This window comes from Falco peregrinus, chromosome 7 (assembly GCF_023634155.1).
Source record: "Falco peregrinus isolate bFalPer1 chromosome 7, bFalPer1.pri, whole genome shotgun sequence".
Classification (NCBI taxonomy): Eukaryota; Metazoa; Chordata; class Aves; order Falconiformes; family Falconidae; genus Falco; species Falco peregrinus.
In genome coordinates this window covers 27563973-27581753 of record NC_073727.1, presented here as the reverse complement: position 1 = coordinate 27581753, position 17781 = coordinate 27563973, and positions in this window count along the sequence as shown.

Genomic DNA, 17781 nt, shown 5'->3' with positions numbered 1-17781 from the left:
GCTGCATCTACAAGGCACCAAGTGGCAGGGAGCTGGGCTGCCAGTTTCAAAAATCTGAATTGATACAAGCTGATATTACTGCTTCAGCAGTGGCCTCAAAGTAGTTTAGCTCGAAGCCTTTTTACTGTTAGGCCACAACTTGTAGCTCTTTAGCCAGCCCCACTTCTACCTAGTTAGGAAAGGGCCATATTTGGCAGAATTTTCTCGGTGTACCAAAAGTTTCATCTGGTAAATCATGCTTTCATGAAAGTAAAATAAAAGCCATTTCAGTTCAGATTCAGCTCCAGATCAAGACACAGAAATTTAATCTGTGCACATAGAAGTATACTAGTATATGTACGCATATAAGTCCATATAGGTTCACACACATGTACATGATTATATTAAGCGTTTATAAAATACACAGAGAAAAACCTGTCTAGGTACACATACATCTCCACATGTATCATTATCTGCAATCGTATCTATACGTACTTATATACACATCTGTATTTTATAATACATACATAGATGCCTATATGTGAATGGATGTGTGTAGGTATGTATATAATGTGAGGTATTTGTCTAAGTTCCTATTGTGGTCACTGGAGCTAGGACAGGTGCCTAAACGTAGCTGTCCACAGTGACCTGAAGTGTTCTCTGGTATCCAAGACAGCCACACAGGTCTGGCAGGTGTGACACAGGATCTCTGGCAGATTCATAGCCTTGTGAATTGATCCTTCTGGAGGCTGCAGATTATTATTTTCACGAGTCTCAAATTGCATTAGATGCATATGTTTAGTCAACTAAATCCAGCTCCCAGTCAATGGATTCCGCGGGGCTGCTCAGCTCAGTTCAGTGAGCACTGTTTGCTCACCTGAAGAGCTCTCAAAACTCCTTTGACTGTACTGAGTCAATTGCCATTGAATAGTAAGGAAGCTTAGGCAGCCAGCACATATATCAACACCTATATGAAAACACCAACATTTTCAATCTCAGCCTAGAGCAGAATCCTAGTTGTTAATGCAGATGTATATATTCTATCATGACTCTAACTTGGAAATGTTGTAATCTTTTGCCCAGTCGATAATGTTGAAAACACATAGCAGAAATGGAGACTACTTCAGCTCTGCAAAAACTGTGCTTGCTACAGCTCTAAATGGAAAAACAATTTCAGTTATTTTTACATGATTTTCAGTGATTGACCAGTCGCATACCTTGACTGATTTATGTTTACCTATTACAACGTGCAGGCAAAAGGCAATCATCTTGTCTCAGCTGAATTTATCCTACTATTTCCCTATTCTGGTTTACTAGTTCTTTCACATCTGAGTACTCTTACTATGACTCAGAGAAAAGAACCATTTTCATTTCTGAGAGAAAATGAAGTGTTTTCTACATACTTTGTTTACAGTAGTCTGTAAAGTTGTTGACATTTTCGTATTGAATATTTCCTTGTGTTCACATTCCTTCTCAACCTCAGAAAGCTATCTTTAACAACAAGGAAAATTCATCTGAAATCAGTCCATTCAAACCGTTTATCAAATTTACCACTTAGCATTTGGTGTGTTTAATGCACTAGCAGAGGTCAGAGATGCGCTGTCCCTACACCACCTGGAAATGCAGGCTTGGCTTTGGCAGCTGCCCCTGGTGGAAGCAACCCACAGGGGCTGCATAGCACACCCCTCTATAAGGAGGCATTCATTCCTCTTGCTGTAACCTCACTGTTGCATGGCTGCGATAGGTCGCACTGCCCGGGTGCAGGGAATAAGGCATTTCCTTTCTGCACACTGTAATTTTGCTACTTGCATATAAAAAAAAAAAAAAAAAAAAAAGCAACATCAGTGCAGGCAGTTCTTTGTCCAAAAAGCAAACTTGAAAAATCATGTATGTATGAATATACTCTCCATGTGAATAAGCTGAATCTGATTTCACGATTCAGCAATATACATTTCACACTTACTAGTTAACTTGGATGGCTGAGTCTGAACATTGTCACCGGCTCAGATTAGTTTCTTATATATTTTCTTTTGCTTTGCCCTAAGAACAAAGTGGTTGGTCTGTTGTCATATTGATCTTGACCAACTTGCATGTGCTGATGCTTTCAAAGTATGCTTTCAAGGACATAGACACAATTAAGAATTAATATAGTTTTGCAGGGAAAATAAAGAGCGCTACCTTGCTATCTTCTGGAAGATAACAGGCCAAGAAGAAATGCCTGTTTGCCTGTTGACAGCCTGGCAAAGCTAATGTCAGCAGCAGAGACACAGCTGGAAGCCTGCCCAAATTTTCCACCAGGAAGAGTCATGAGCTGTGGCACCTGTGGATCATCAACACGTGCAGTCCTATATGAGCCATTAATATAGCCAAGGCGGATGTTTTCATTTACTGTGTTTGTCAGCTCTGCAGTTTGGCATCAGAGAGATGAGGACGAGGGACGGGTTAACCTGTTCAAGGAGAGTATCTGCCCACACCAGCTACAAAAGGTGCCTGCTCTAAGGTGGGGGAGATCTCTTTCAGAGTGAAGGATAACAGATTAGTAGCTTTTGATTCCCAGCTACTCTCTTTTCGCCACAGGCAGAATTCCTTAGTGTGCTGGTAACTGCAAACTCAAGGAATTTTTCTACTGTAAAAACATCGCTGGAAACAGATAGTTTGGTTGATTCACTGGATCACCTCAATGGCTGAGCAACAAAAAAAAAGATTAAGTAAATTAATGAATAATGCATGACTCTCTTCTTGGACTGCTATTTCAGCTTTTTTATTATTATTATTATCATTATATAAATTAAAAACCAAAACAAACAAGCCATTACCCATCTTTGTTTGGATGAAAGAAGCAAGCAGTCACTAAAGCACAAAGGAAAAGGGATTGTAAGCCATTTATCAGTCCTTTCAGCATTTTTTTAAGTACATAGTTCCTCAGCAAACCAGTTTTGTAATTGAATCACAATGAATTGAGATATTCCCCAAGAAGTACGCAGATGTGAGGGAGGGTGACATAATCTTGTTTTACCACAGGGCCAGGGCTCTGTGTCAAGCACTGTGGACAAGGACTGTTTTCATCCCAGGTTAGCAAAGGGCTCTGGAACTGCAAGCTATCTATCTGCAAAATATGCTGTACTCACAGATTCTGTAAAAACACGTAATGTATGAAAGCTAGACTGCCTGCCAGTCTAGCTATCTGGTCATTTTTCTTTTTAATTAAAGTATGGCCTTATGATCCATTGGATTCAGGTCATAATTCAGAGCAAAGATTGTAAAGCAGTTAGTTACTATGCTCAATAAAAGGGCTGGGGTTTAGAAGGAAAATATGGAAAAGGGGCAGGAGAGGCTCTCACTGTTTATTTTGTCCTTGCCTTTTAGGCTGACAGGGCTGCTACGAACCTCTCTTGTAAGGCTGCAGCTCTTGCAGTGAAGGCACAGACACCTGCCCTTGCTGAGCCAGGTGCTATCCCGCTGGTGAGTTGCACAACATCAACTATTTGCTTTTGCATCGCTTTATGTTTTTTATCTCTGCACCCAGCAGGAAGCCTTAAAATATAAATATCCCACCAAACTATTTTTTTTTAATTATTGTTTTTCTCTCCATCTTTCGGTTATGAAAAGTTATGAAAGCTTTTCTTTTCTGGTTTGGTTTCTACTTCAGGTCATGTAATAATCCTTCAGTGTAAAAATCCATATGCTCAAACTGTGAAAGGGATGTTAATGATCATATCTCACTGACTTCAGTGCAAGTTTGGACACCAAAGGTTTTTCTGGAGCTTTTTCTGTGCACCCTCTTTATATTAGCATGCCTCTACCCTAAGCTGCTCTGGAGATAGCAAAAGGAGCATAAAACCTTGGAGCATGTTCAGGAGGCTGGAAGCACAGGCATCTAATAGAATGTACTATATCCTCAAATCAGAGCCTCAGCACTGTCCCTGGCCCATCTGCACAACCTTTCTTATGGTCTTCTTCCCAAGTGCCTCCTCTGGGAACCATACTTCTGCTGGCTGACTTGGTGTGCAGCTGCAGAAACATGGCCCTGGGAAGGGGTTTTGGCCAGCTATGGGCTGCTGGGGTTTCCTGTTGTTAATTCCCAAGGTAGCCAAGAGGTTGTCTATAATGACCTGAGTCTAATCGTCCATGAGCAGCATCTGTTCTCTGGAGCAATGTCCTTCTCCAACCTGGAATACCCAGGGGAGAACAGGTAAGACGGAGCTGGAGCAGGAAGGATCAGGGAAACCAAGCGGAGCAGATAGGCTTAGTTGTGGGCAATGTTTGTAAAACTCATATTTTGTTTGAATCCCATCTTACATGCCCTGCAGGTGTACCCGTACCTCACACACAGCAGTCATGCAGCTGCCCTCTGTGACAACACAGTGCAGTCACAATCCCCTGACCCACTGAAGCTGAAGCTCACAGAGCAGGGGCGATCACTGATTTTCAGAGCTGCTAAGGATGAGCCACATCGCATGTGATGACACCCCCCAGGTGCCATACTTCCCTTGAACCCCTTCCACTCTCATGTCCCCAGACCTGCGCCCGTCTTCCCAGGCATATTGTGCCAGCACAGTCCCAGGCATAGGAAAAAAAATGTCTTTGAGTGATCTGCCTGGGAATGCTGATTGCTGTTGAGAAAGAGAGTACAACAAGGATGGTAAACACAGAGGGTTTCTCAGTGACAGTTTTAAGGCTTCAGATATTTTTAGGCAAAACACAAGCCTCAGTCTCCCTTAAGGTGAACCACATTGTCAGTTGGTTCATTTGTTTAAAATGTAGCAATAACAAAATCTTATCTGACAAAAGTAAATTTGGCATCAAAATCTTAGAAAGCAGAAGGAAGCAGAAGAAAATGCAGCAGAACACTTGTTTCATTTTTCTCCATTGATCTTGCTGATTGCAATAGTCATATCTGATTCTGAAGTAGTTTTTATCCACATAGCTAATTTTATGAAAACAGGGGCATACGTAAGATGAAATGACTTTTTATTCTGGTGGTAGATGGCTTCAAACCCAGTTCATTCCCATCCTCAGGCCTTATTCTTTGGAACACAGTCTAACAGAAATAAGTCTTGCCCACAGCTCCATGAAGCTGAAAAAGACTTTACTCAGATTGCCTAGCAAATTTGTGCTCAGTTTTCCACAAGGCCTGATTTACTTTTCCCCGAGTCATCAGGCTTTGTGGCTGCCTATCGCTGGCTGGCCACGAGGATGCGCTCAGCTATGCATTTGGAGCATTGTACAGATCTAAATTTTCTTCTGCATTGAAAACAGAATTTCTCGTGATCTGAGGGGCGTAGTGACCCTGGAAAAGTTGGATGATCTTCTTTATTTATATAGAAATATAGTAAGCTGCTTACCAGATGGACTTGTTTGCAAGCTTGCCCACTTATGACATGAATCAATTAATTTACGGGGAGATTTTCTGGAAACCAGTGAGCTCAAAAAAGAAAACCAATGTGATACCAGTACTGCCACCTCGTGTAGGTTCTGACCACTGCAGGTGTTTCCTAGAGGATCTTTACATTTTAGTAGCACTGAGTACCAAAAACGTTATTAGCAGAGCAAATACTTTAAATGGCTGCACACAATACAAAGGATACAATTAACCCTATTGTCCTTCCAGAGCCCATCCTTCAAATTAAGCATCTGCAGAAACAGAAGTACTCTTGGTTCTGTTTTTTTTATTTATAAGTGAACTTCCATACACATAGTCACAACTTCAGTGGTAAATTGTAATTCCTTGTTAGTAAAGAAGGAATTAAAGGAAACACTGCAGGAAAATGTGGAAGACAAGTAGCTTTAGGAAGTCAAGGCTCCCCTGAAGGAGAGCGACCAAGGCAAAAGGAGTGGAAAGCTAAAACAGCAGGCAAGATTACCAGGCAAATGCACAAGAAAGGTCAACAAGTACAAGCCAAATGAAATATCGTACAAAAGGGAAATGGAAAAAAGCTTGAAAATTGCTTCATGTTACTTTTTGTCACCTCAGGAATCAACCTACACATTGCTTTCTGCACTCGAGTAATGCCCCTACATTTTTTTTGCATCATCTCTAAAAGCAGAGATGATGATCAACAGACTGTTGATCTTCCACACAAAATATCTGAAGACCTGTTTGTAGGGCTGAGCAACAATCTGTCTGAGCTGACAAGAGAGTTGCATCATTGTGTGACCAGGGACATGCACTCCACATTAGTGTGAAGGTCAGCAACCCTCCCACCCTCTCACTGCCCTCTTCACCCACCCCACACACACACAGGGGTGGGGGTAGCCGTGAGCTCACTGAAGGAAGGCTCACTGCCAGCATGGAGCCTCTGGAGTACTGCTAGAAAAGCGTCTGAACATATCATGCCAAAATTGAAGAAAGCATAATCAATTCAAGAGCTAGGGAACATCAGACTATCTCAGCAGGATCACTGAAAACAGAAACCAAGGGACAGGAGAGAACTGAATCCCTCTGTCAAAGGATGTTCAAAGTTTACAGGAGCTCAAGGGCAGACTGCACAAATAGGTCAAAAGAAATCCCCAGAAATTACCAGATACACACAAAATATGCAGGACATGCCCCACTCAGTGAAGCAGGTTACCCCACGTTCTCCATGTCAGCCAGTCCAACACTTTGGCTCCAGCATTGTACAGGTGCCTTAGACAAAGGTCCCAGATATCCTAGCAGAAACCAGCAAAGAGAATGAAGTTAGTCAGTCCTAAAAAAAATTAAGATAAATTTAAATTTATTTGACTTAACAGAGACATGTTTTGGTCATGGGCTAATCTTTTCCATAAAACTCAGTGTAACCTTCATCTTAGAAGAACTGGGGGGTGTACTATGCTGACAAATACTAGCTTTGAATGGAAACTGATTTTTGTTTGGTTGGTTTTTTCCCCAGAAATTAAACCGCTACACCATAATTTCATAAAGCCTGGTGACACTTCATACAGATCATGTCTGGAACCACGTCACCCTCCCTCCCTCCCTCTCTAGGAACATTACCTGCAGACAGCTGCCCTTCTTCCCCTTGCCATCCACCAGTCAAACTGGAGTGACAGTCTGGGCAGAAACTGCCTTTCACTGCAGCTACAAAGGTAGTGCAAGGCTCCTGCTGGCTGTAAGAACAATGTAAAAAGAAAGAATGAGAACCATGACACCTACAGTCATACACAATGCTCAGACACCCAACGGTCACTGTTCTGTATGTCCTTGGATAACAGCAACAAAGCTAAGGGAAGCTCTCCATTATCACAGGTTTAGCTTCTTGTCATCCTGTCATTGTGGAACAAATTCCTTTCTCTTTCACGTTGGATCTTTTCTTCTTTTTCTTACTACATCCAGAGTAATAATGATCCACATCAGTTCTGATTGATTCACGTTTTTATACCGCAGTGTAGAATTTAATTTAAGCGAAGTTGTCACATTAGGTTTGTCAGTAGTATACATGGAGCAAAGCTAACTTCCAGGCAAAGCTTAAAGCAGGCTTTCTCAAATATTTTGTTTGTGGAAAGCAAGGGAAACATTTTATCAGATAACGCCTGGGAAACAGAAACTTGGGTAGAGAGAAAACCAGAGACACCTACTAAATATTACTGTGTCGCTTTGACCACAGTCCTTAAATTATGTTCATCTACGTTGTCTCTATCTCTGCCATTTCTGATTAAGAATAGAAGAAAAAACACTTATCTGGAAACATGAAAAATTATGCTTTGAGTATAAACAAGTGTACTTGATAAAACATGAAAGTACTGTCCAGGAACACATGTTTGAATGACTTTAAAAGTACAGAATTATGGAAATTGACTTATTTATTGCAAATGCTTATTTGTTGAGTGCTATTTGACATGCAGAGTTATAGTTCACATCAATTTGTTCAATGTCACTCATGTGTCCTGTGTATACATTACCTACAGAGCTCCTAGATCCATGTAATGTGGTTGCATCAGTGGGCAGTGGATTAAGGAAATGAGATTAGCTTGATGCTAATTCCCAGTGTCTAAATAAGTGACTTCAGCTTCAAGATATCAGATGAGATAAATCCCAGCCAAAATACATCACACTACAGTATCTGGCAGGCTTTTTATTGTAGGATATAAAAGGAAACAGATGAATATAGTAATACAATCTAAAAATCTCTGAACACCTAGTCTTTAAAAATTGAATTAGTATCTCATTTTCCCATTAATCAGTATGCCATGTCTCTTTCTGATCCTATAAATCAGGTGTACAGTGAGACACATTTCCAGATGTCTCTAGTGCAAACACCTTATTCTGTGGGAAATGCAGAAATATTTTTCTCTCCATCACAGTCCCTTTTTTAGAGAGACTTCCACCCTTGCACCATGTGGAATTACTTTTGTTTAAATTAGACATGCCAGTGCAGGGAAATACAAACACTACAAGCATCTGCTGTGTAGCAGCTAAGTCTGATTGAACCATCATGATCAAAAAGAGAAAGGCATCCCATACAGGTCTCTGTGACATAAATCAAGAACATTTTTATGAGCATATTAAAGCAAGCGCTTCACAAAGCCAGTGCAGTCTGAAGTATAATATAAAGGATTGCTCACATTCTTTGTTGTTCCATCCAAAGAGCTAAGACCACTGCAAGAATAAGTAAAATTCAATCCTTAGCATGCCATATTTGCATTATTCTTTCACCTCTCTATCTCCAGTTCTCAGGCACCTTTTGTGCCTCCTCACACAATTTAAAACCCTATTAACACAAACAATTGCTGCAGCTTTATCCTAGGAGGATAGTGTGTGGCTGTGAACCCGCTGCTGCACCTGTATTATAATCAGCAAGCCAGCAGGCTGTGACTTAAGCCAGTCCCCTGAGCAAAGAGCTTGCCTGTGGGTCTGTAGCCCACAGCTTCCAGCAGGAGCAAATGGAACTCTGTGCCCCTGCAGACAGGGCGGGAGAATGCTCTGAGTTCTATCCCTCTTGCCTAATTTAGGTTGTCTGAAAGGGAGACATCTAGTCAGAAGTTACTTTCCTAGGTTTCTTTCATAACCAGTGGAGAAGGAGAAGGAGAGGATACCTCACCTCATCCTAAAGCAGAGGTCTGCTGCAGGTAGCATCACCCACTTTTTGGAGGTTGCTCATCTATGGAAGAAGCTGAAATCATCAAACCTCTAACTCATAAGAGATGAGAAGATATACCTTCTTCCCCCTGCTCAGCTGCCCCCCAGAACCTGCTCCTCCTGAATAGAACAGTTATCTACAAAGCAGTAAACTGAAAATAATGATAAACCTGCTAGAACCGCAGAGCCTCCTAACTTCCATTAGTAAGGTTGTATTGATTTCCTCCAGCTAAAGCTTGGTGATATATGCCAGCCTGAGAAATGGCATTGCATCACAGACTATTTAAAAATTACTGCACGAGCATTATCTATCTGTCAATCTACCTTTTCGTTCCCTTGGGGATTTCTTATTCATTTATGGACTGTAAAACCCTGCACAATGGATGGAAATACAGACTTTCAAGTCCAAGCCTACAAAACATCTCAGAAGATGCCATTGGTTCCTGGAGTACTGTAGCCACATCAACGCAGCTCTGCTCTGAATCAATTTTCTCCACACAAAACCAGAGCTTGTTAACTAAGGCACAGTGGCAGGCAGAAACAACTATTTTGTATTTTGGATTGAGGTAACATTTCTCTGTATTGCACTGGATGGCAGTACACATGGCTTATGTTATGCGTGTATTTTGCTTTATTGTAATATGTAGATTTTTCCTTTGAAAGCCAGGGTTTCCTTAGGAAAAAACAAACAAACAAACAAAAAAAACCCCAACAACAAACGAGGACTTCAGGCCAAGCACTGCCATATTTAAAGTCCTGCATCTCTACATATACATTCTTCACTAGGAACACAGTTATAAAAATAATGAAATTGTGAAGAAGGAAACAGAGTAACTTTTGTAGCTCCATAGCACTTTCTAGCTTTAGTCATCTCACTGTGCTTAAACATGTGCTTTAATTTTTAACAATTTATGCAAAACTAAATGCAAATTCACAGCAGGGAAACCAGATTAATGTTGCTACAGGAGGGCAGGGAGGCAAAGGAGAGGTCAGGAAAGCAATGCATGATGGCAGACTGAGACACCATGAAGTCACTGCTGGTTAGCTAGCTGCCGAACATTGTAGGGGAAAAGCAAGGGGGGGGAGGCTGCTTCTCACCCATCGAGCCACCAAGAAAGAACACACCTGTGTAACACGAGTGCAAAAAAGTCTGATATAATAGGCAAGTTGTTAAATGGTTATTAACTATTATGGCAACTGTTGGGTCCACCTAGTCTTAAAAGGAGAATGAAAGCTCTGTTTTGTCTCCTGTGAAGATAATTACTGACAACTACAGTATTAATTGCTCCCCTTTTTCAGCCCCATCCCAAGCAGCACTGGATACGTTGCTGTGACTGAGCAGATGCAAGGTCAGTAAATAATAAATATAGTCAGTGGGTGTAGTCTTTGAATAATCAACACTTCAGGAGTTGACATTTGGATTTAGAGCCTGTGTTTATATGTAACAGTCTTGTGACAGTAGCGTCTATAGTTTAACTCAAAGGACTCAGCCCAGATCTCCCAGATCTCTGCAAGCATCTAAACCCTCCTATCATGCAACTTCCAGTTTCTGCCCTCTAGCTACAAACCAAACAACATCCTACATGGACCTCTTATTACAGGACAGCAGAGACTAACACTCCCTTTGCATAACATTCATGGAACAGTTCGTGAGAGCACAAGATTTGAGAAATACTAGAGAAAAGCTTCATGTAGTCATTTGGCTCACAGAGTAAATCTATCTGGCTTCTGGACTCCCTGTTTCACAAACTTCTCAGGCTGTCTCCTAGATGTGAAAACACAGCCCTTGACTTTATAAGCTCCTACTGGTACTTGCACAAATATTGGAGTAGCTTTTCAAAATGTTGAGCATCATATAGTCAAAAGAACAGTTTCTAAATGACCTTGTCTGCTTTCACTAAATCTGCTTCACTAGAATAAACATGGTTATTTCATGGATGGTACCTACTTACTGATCTACTGAAGCAGGTCTTCCTGTCTGAGACTGAAGTAGAAGGTAGTACATCTGTACACATGTTGCACTTTCATTAGCTGAAGATTGCCACATAAATGGCAGCATAAAAAATGTGTATAAGTTATGAATATTAGTAATTAATAAAAATAATGGTAAGATATAGAAAAATAATAGTAAGTCGTGATATCAGGACATATTTGAACCTTACAGAGCTACCTTAGCCCTTGGTACACGAATTTTAAATCCATAATGAGATCCCACAGAACATCCTACATGGTGTTGGTGCGTGAAGACCTAACAGATGTTAAGTTAAGCTATTAAACAGTTGATATGATTAGTTACATGGCACAAAACTCATAATTATTGCTTGCTCTGCCAGTGAAGTACAAGGGAGAGAAAATGACAAATTCAAATTAAAAAATCAGCAGACGTGCATTATGCATGTCTGGGAAGGAGACAGAGTGAATTCCCCTTCAGGCAGTGCTAATGCTGCTCAGGTTCCGTTATTCAGATTGTGTTGTCTCTTAATGTTAGCAGCACAATCCTTCTGTGTCAGATTACAATATTTTTAACTTCTTTTGACTCTTTACCCTCCTATTCACCTTCACTTCCATCTGTTGTTAAACAGGCACATCTGAGTTAGAATTGCCCTGGAGATGTTAGAGTGAGGAACACAGCAGACTGGAGAGATGCTTCCCTGGTGGGAGCAGAGCTGTGCTAGCCATGAGACTGTCGTGCACAGCTCTGGCACTGGCTCTGGCTGGCAGGCCTGACATGCCCACGGCTGCATTGGCACTACACAGACACCGTTTTGGTGTCCAATATTACAGGCTAAAATAAAGTAAAAAACATTGAACCACCAATATTCCAAGTGCGAAGAAGATTTGCTCCTGGTGTGTTGTGAAATGTTGAGAGAATTGAAATTCCAGTAGACAGAGTAGAATCATAAATGAAGTAAAAAATGATGGTGATGAAGTCATTCATCGCACCAAGAATATGCATGAAACATCTCACGTTATTTTACAGGGAGAAAGAGGATTAAGCTCACCTGGCTTTGAGCGAACACTTTGCATTTTTCAGTGCATTTCTGTTTTACATTAGTTAAAAGGTTCAAGGAGTTATTCATTAAGCTAGCTTCAAACTTACTTTTGTTCATCTACCCTGGACTTCACCAGTATGCAAGAGCTTTGATTTCCTGGTTGTTTCTAAAGCCTACAAGGTGCTGAAATGGGAGAACTGAAATCAAATCACAGCAAAAAGGCAAAGGTGTGTGTACCACGTTGGCAAATACAGTGGATAGCCCTGCTGCCCTTAGCCAGTCCAAGGAAAATCAAAGTTCACGGTCTGTGAAAACTGAAATAACCAAGGCAGCAAAGGAGGCAGGAACGATTCCCTTACATTGCAACACTGTCCTTCTAGTGACCAAAACCCCCAAATTCAGATACACAAGTTGTTCAACTATCTAAAGCCCACGTGAACAATTAGAGGCCTAAATAACTTTAAAGGTTAATTTTTTATCTTCTTCTCTAACTTTTATTGGCCTTTGTGCATTTTGATTGAGGATAGCATATATGCAGTTACTACTCTTTCTACAGAGCTTTCCAGTGCAAAAGACTATGTGTGTATCCATATCTCTAGGAAATGCTACTACACTACTGCTCCCTGTGACTGTTTTCTTAGAAGTTAGTTTAGCTGTGGATTCTTCACTGTCTTCAAGTTTCCTCAGTCATTAATTTGCAATACTTACAAAAATACACAAAAAGGTTTCTTGCATGAACTATAGCAATCTTATGCCTTCTGAAAAACCAAAGATAATTTTGCATGGTAGGTTTGCAGATAAATTTTCTCCTTTCTGAACTCATGCTCATGTCCTTCACGCTATTTTGATCATCATTTAAATATGATAGATATAAATTTCCCTTTGTTGTCGTTATATGATCGGAGTGGAAAAATGCCCTTGAAATAGGTATAATTCCTGAAGCATTTAAACTGCACTCCTAAGCAGCTAGGAATGCATGTACACACATCCTGTTATTATAAACTAGAAATGATACATGAGTTATTTTTTACCAAAAATACAACCTAAATTCAAGAAGAAATGCATTAACTTTATGTCTAAAAATACACTATATTTATATCCACAACATCTGGAAAAATGTATGTTCCCTCCCTGGATATCAGTGCTACAGAAGTAATGAAGGATTCTTACATGGACTGCAGAGTGCAGAACCTGAGTAAATCTTACTTTTTTCCTACAAGGAATACATCTTGACTTGGCTATGAACAGGTGTCTTTCACAGCTGCTCTGAAAAAAAGTCCACACAGTGCAAAATTAACAATTCATTTCTTAGCTAGAATTGCAGTGACATTTTTAGAAACTCACAGAAGGTCAGCTTGGGCCTTTCTCCAGAGTTCAGCAGCCTCTAGGTTTTCTACCAAGCACATACCAGAACCCAGAACACTTTTTACTTCACCTTTTTCAGCCCATCTTAGGAGGAGCTGTGAATCTTGGCTCCCAGACACCTTTCTCTGAACTTTCTGGTGAAAGCATGCAGGACTACACAGTTTGGGGTAGAATTATTCTATTATTCCTGTTGCAGAATATAGATAGTTATAGAATATAGAATATAGTTATCCTGTGAAGCCATCGTGTCTTTTCAAATGTACCTTACTTCTGTTCTTCAGGGTGTAGAGAGTTCTCAGCTGCCTTAAGGTGGACAAGAGGTGCAACCGGGTATTTCTAGAGGGTATTTGTGAAGGCACTTTAGAGTAAGCAGCAAGACAAGGAAGAGTTCAGAGGGGTTGCAGGGGATTTCTGTGGGCACTAGCAACATGCAAGTAGGCATGACTCCATTTTGCGTGCAGTAGTTCCTCCTCACTTCGTTACGAATTTCAAACTGCAATACCATGAAGAAGAGGATTGCACAAGAGAAGGCGGAGCTGGTAAACCTCTTGACTGAAAGAAACTCCCTTTAAACAGCCCTGGACCTGCACAATTGTGAGTTGGATGGTGGTGCTTGTTCATGTTTACTTTCTTTGACGTCACACTGTAAATTACAAAGAGCTGATGGGCAGCTCAGTCAAGAAGAAATGAAACACCATCAAAAAATGATAATAAATTTGCAAGCAATGAGCACAGACCTTTCCAAGTCTGTATGTTAGTCGTATTTTTCAGGTTCATATTATACAGAATATATTGTACAAACCTATGTAAATTACCTTTTCATAGTGGTAATAGGAGAAAGATTGAATGAGCTTTGAATTAATGTCTCTGAGTACTAATGGCCAAATGTGTCAGGCTTCTAGCTTTTCCTAGCTATAAAATGTTTTATGGTTCAGAGTACAGACTGATTATTTTTCTTTTTGTTGTTTAACTGACTAAAACAGAGTGGGAACGTGGCATTTTTTTTTCTTTTTATAAAATTATAAAGAAACAGTGATGCTTCTTTTGGCACATTCGTTTATTTTAAATGATTTAAATTCTATTCAGAGATAAATTCTGTGACCTCATATTGTGTTTGAAGTACCTTCCCTCTGCTAATTGATACAGCTCATGATGAAAGAAAAGCCCATTACTAGTCATATCTATTGTTATCAAGGAAAAAAGAGGGCTAACAATGACAAGTTAAATATCAGATGTTATCAGTCAAGAGACTTTATTTTCCATCGATAGAGCTGAATGCATCGGTCTACATGATCCTATGAGTTTCTCCCCCACCATTCTTTATTGCCATTGCTGGAAAACAGGGATTCACAACCCAAATCACAGATCCTGATTCAACAAAGCAAGTAAACATGTTAGCAAACTGGAGTAAGTCTTTCTTAAAGATCGTCCTTTGCCAGAAGGTATGGGCTTAAGTCATATGGTTAGCAGCAGGGCTGCATTCTCAAAATCAGGTATTTGTAACAAAGTACAACCAAACTGATAAAAAGAATAGTGCCCTTATTATTTTTACCCAGGTGTCTTTGGCACACGAAATTCAGTGACCTAAATTACAGGGAAAGAGTAAGGGTCACCTCACAACCGAACAGTTGCTCTGATCCACTTACAAAATATGTTTAAATGTTGGTGCCATTTTTCAAACACAACTTATATTCATGTTCTCCAATGAATGTAACATGGAAATAATTTAGGAGAGAGCTAAGATGTTACCTAACACATTTCTCTTTCTTCCACTCCCAGAATATTTGCTATGAAAAACAAACAGCTGGAGAGAAAAAGAAACTACTACTCTTCTGAAAACATTCAGTCTCAACAACTTTCTCAGGCACAGGTACCAGTGCTGTCACAAGATGTTTTGTCCTCTCAAGTCCTATTCCTGAACTTGCTTTTCAAACTTAAAGATGTCACACATCTTATAAAATGTTAGGGTGGTTGGAAGGCATTACCAAGGGGAATGGGGCTTATAAATATTGCACTGCTTTTGTATTATAAAAGTATTGTCATATGTGTTTCGACCTGCTAGATGAATCACTCCAGGTCATAGATGTGCTAAATATTATTGATATACTAAAAAAGCATGCGTGAGTTTTATTTTAGGATATATAAATTGGAAATGGGATACATATGTTAGGCTAAAATTGCAAAGCTTCAAAATATTAATAAAAGCAAGTGTGATACCAACACTGGGAGAAATGAAAAGCCACTGGACTGAGGTTCTTCCCAGCTCATGAATCATTCACAGGTTATTTCTAACTGTGGCACGTGGAGCCATGCACTAGGAAGTTACCTATTCACCGAGTAGCTTGGGTGGGTGTTTGTCAGCCAGCAGCACAGCAGGGATGGTGGTGCTTATTTGGCCATGGGACATGCTCTCTGTTCTTCCACTGGAAAACTGATGCTGTAATGGGAGTGAGGATTGGCAAAGAAAAAGGAAGCACTCATAAATTTTGCCATCATGCTTCAGTGGATCAAACAGGGACCCCTTATAGGGTTCAGTGCTGGGCCCTGCTCATTTTTGACCTTTCCAGTCTCACCTCCCTCGAGCATCTGTCATTCAGCCTGTTCTGATCTCATCAAATTATCCAAGGTAGGAAAATTAGTACAGGGAGAAAAATAATTTCTCATACTGGATTCCCCGAGAATAACACACTGCAGGCTAGTGATGAAAAACAGGCATATCTCACTCTCATCTTAGGAAAACTTCTTTGTCAGTAAAGTTCTTGGAACGTTTTAACTAATGATGTAGTTATGGCACAGGCACTCAGTAGCTTTAGGGAAAGGTCAGATACACACAATGAACCAAGTACCACAGAGTCCTCCCCTCCTCTATGCAAGGGGCTGGATCCAAGTAGTGCCTTCATCCTTTCATTCTCATCATCTGTGATTTATCATTACAAAGACTTCCTCCCAGAGAGCTGAGAGAACAGAAGTCCAGTTTTGTATGCAGGGGGAGCTGCAGGGACCAAGCTGTTATTGTTCTGTTATTGTCTAAGAAGCCTCTGTGTGCCAGTAGATATTTGTAATCTGGTATGTTTTAGAATAAGTGTGTTATCTCCCAGAAAACAGCATGTTTGATATAATGCTAGTGGGATATATGAAACACAAGTTTCAAGCGAATGGCGGAGCTGCCAGGGGAGGTATGTGACAAGCAATGTTTGCTACTCTCATTCTGCTCAGGAACACACTAGAGAAAATAACTAAACTGCTCCCTTGATTGGATCTTTCCCTGCTAACAAACTAAACAAACAAAAATGAGAACATTAAATAAAGCTTTCTGGATGCCATGAACTGTGAGAGCACTAATGTGCGTGCACATGCACATGAGTGTTTGCAGTAGCAAAATCAAAGCGATTTAGTCAGAGCAGTGCCAGTTGCCCTATAGAAATTTAATTTGGTCAGGATCGCATAACACATTGAGCTACCAAGAGGGCATAAAAAGATCCCTTTGAGGTCATTTTCCTACAACACAAGATTTGCTTTGGCTTTGTACACCCAATGCCACAATCTCACTAGATGTAAAATGTCACACAATACACAGGAGAAAATTATCAGACTGTTTACAACACAATCCAAGGAACTATAAACCTTGTGAAAAGGGCATCTTTTTCTTTCTCACTCCTTCCCCCAAATTCCTTGCTTTTTTGTGCCATAATATATATGTAAAGCTTCTGCTGTGAAAGCCGTATTTATATTTCCTCCAATAAACAAATGTGAGATCATGCTGTGCTGCTGGAAACATGTTAATTAGCTTTGCTGCAATATGAGAGCCTGAGGTGATGTAGTGATAGATTAGGGCACACTCACCACCTCTCTGAGCATTTTTCAGCAATCAGATGAGGAAATTATGAGATTTACGACTGGATCAGCTACAGAAATAAAATACCTCTTCATAGCTCTCTCATTACAACTAAAGCTCTATGTGTTTTACTGTACAGTGATGCTACATTTCCTTGTTTCTGCTGCTGAAAGGAGTAGCTCATTGATGCTGCATTTGGAGATTCTTGAAATGTTCTGTTTCAGTTAAAAGCACATAAGCATTTTCAGATAAAGAGGGATAGACACAGCAGTGAGCAACAGCCAAATGTTCATTGGATATTTGAGGTGGATGTCGAAGAAACAGACCTAAATCAGTATCAGCTTTCTTGCAGGTCAACAAAAGAGCCAAAGACAAAGACAGCACTGAATTGAAACATATAGTTCAGACCAGCTGGAAGCTCAGAAAAATGAAACACAGAAATCAATGGGACATTTCTCCATTTAGCTTTGGTAGTGAAACAAAGTATATTCTCTACCATAGTTCATTAGCTTCTGCAGAGCTAGTTGAGTAAAGCACACAACAATGAAGAT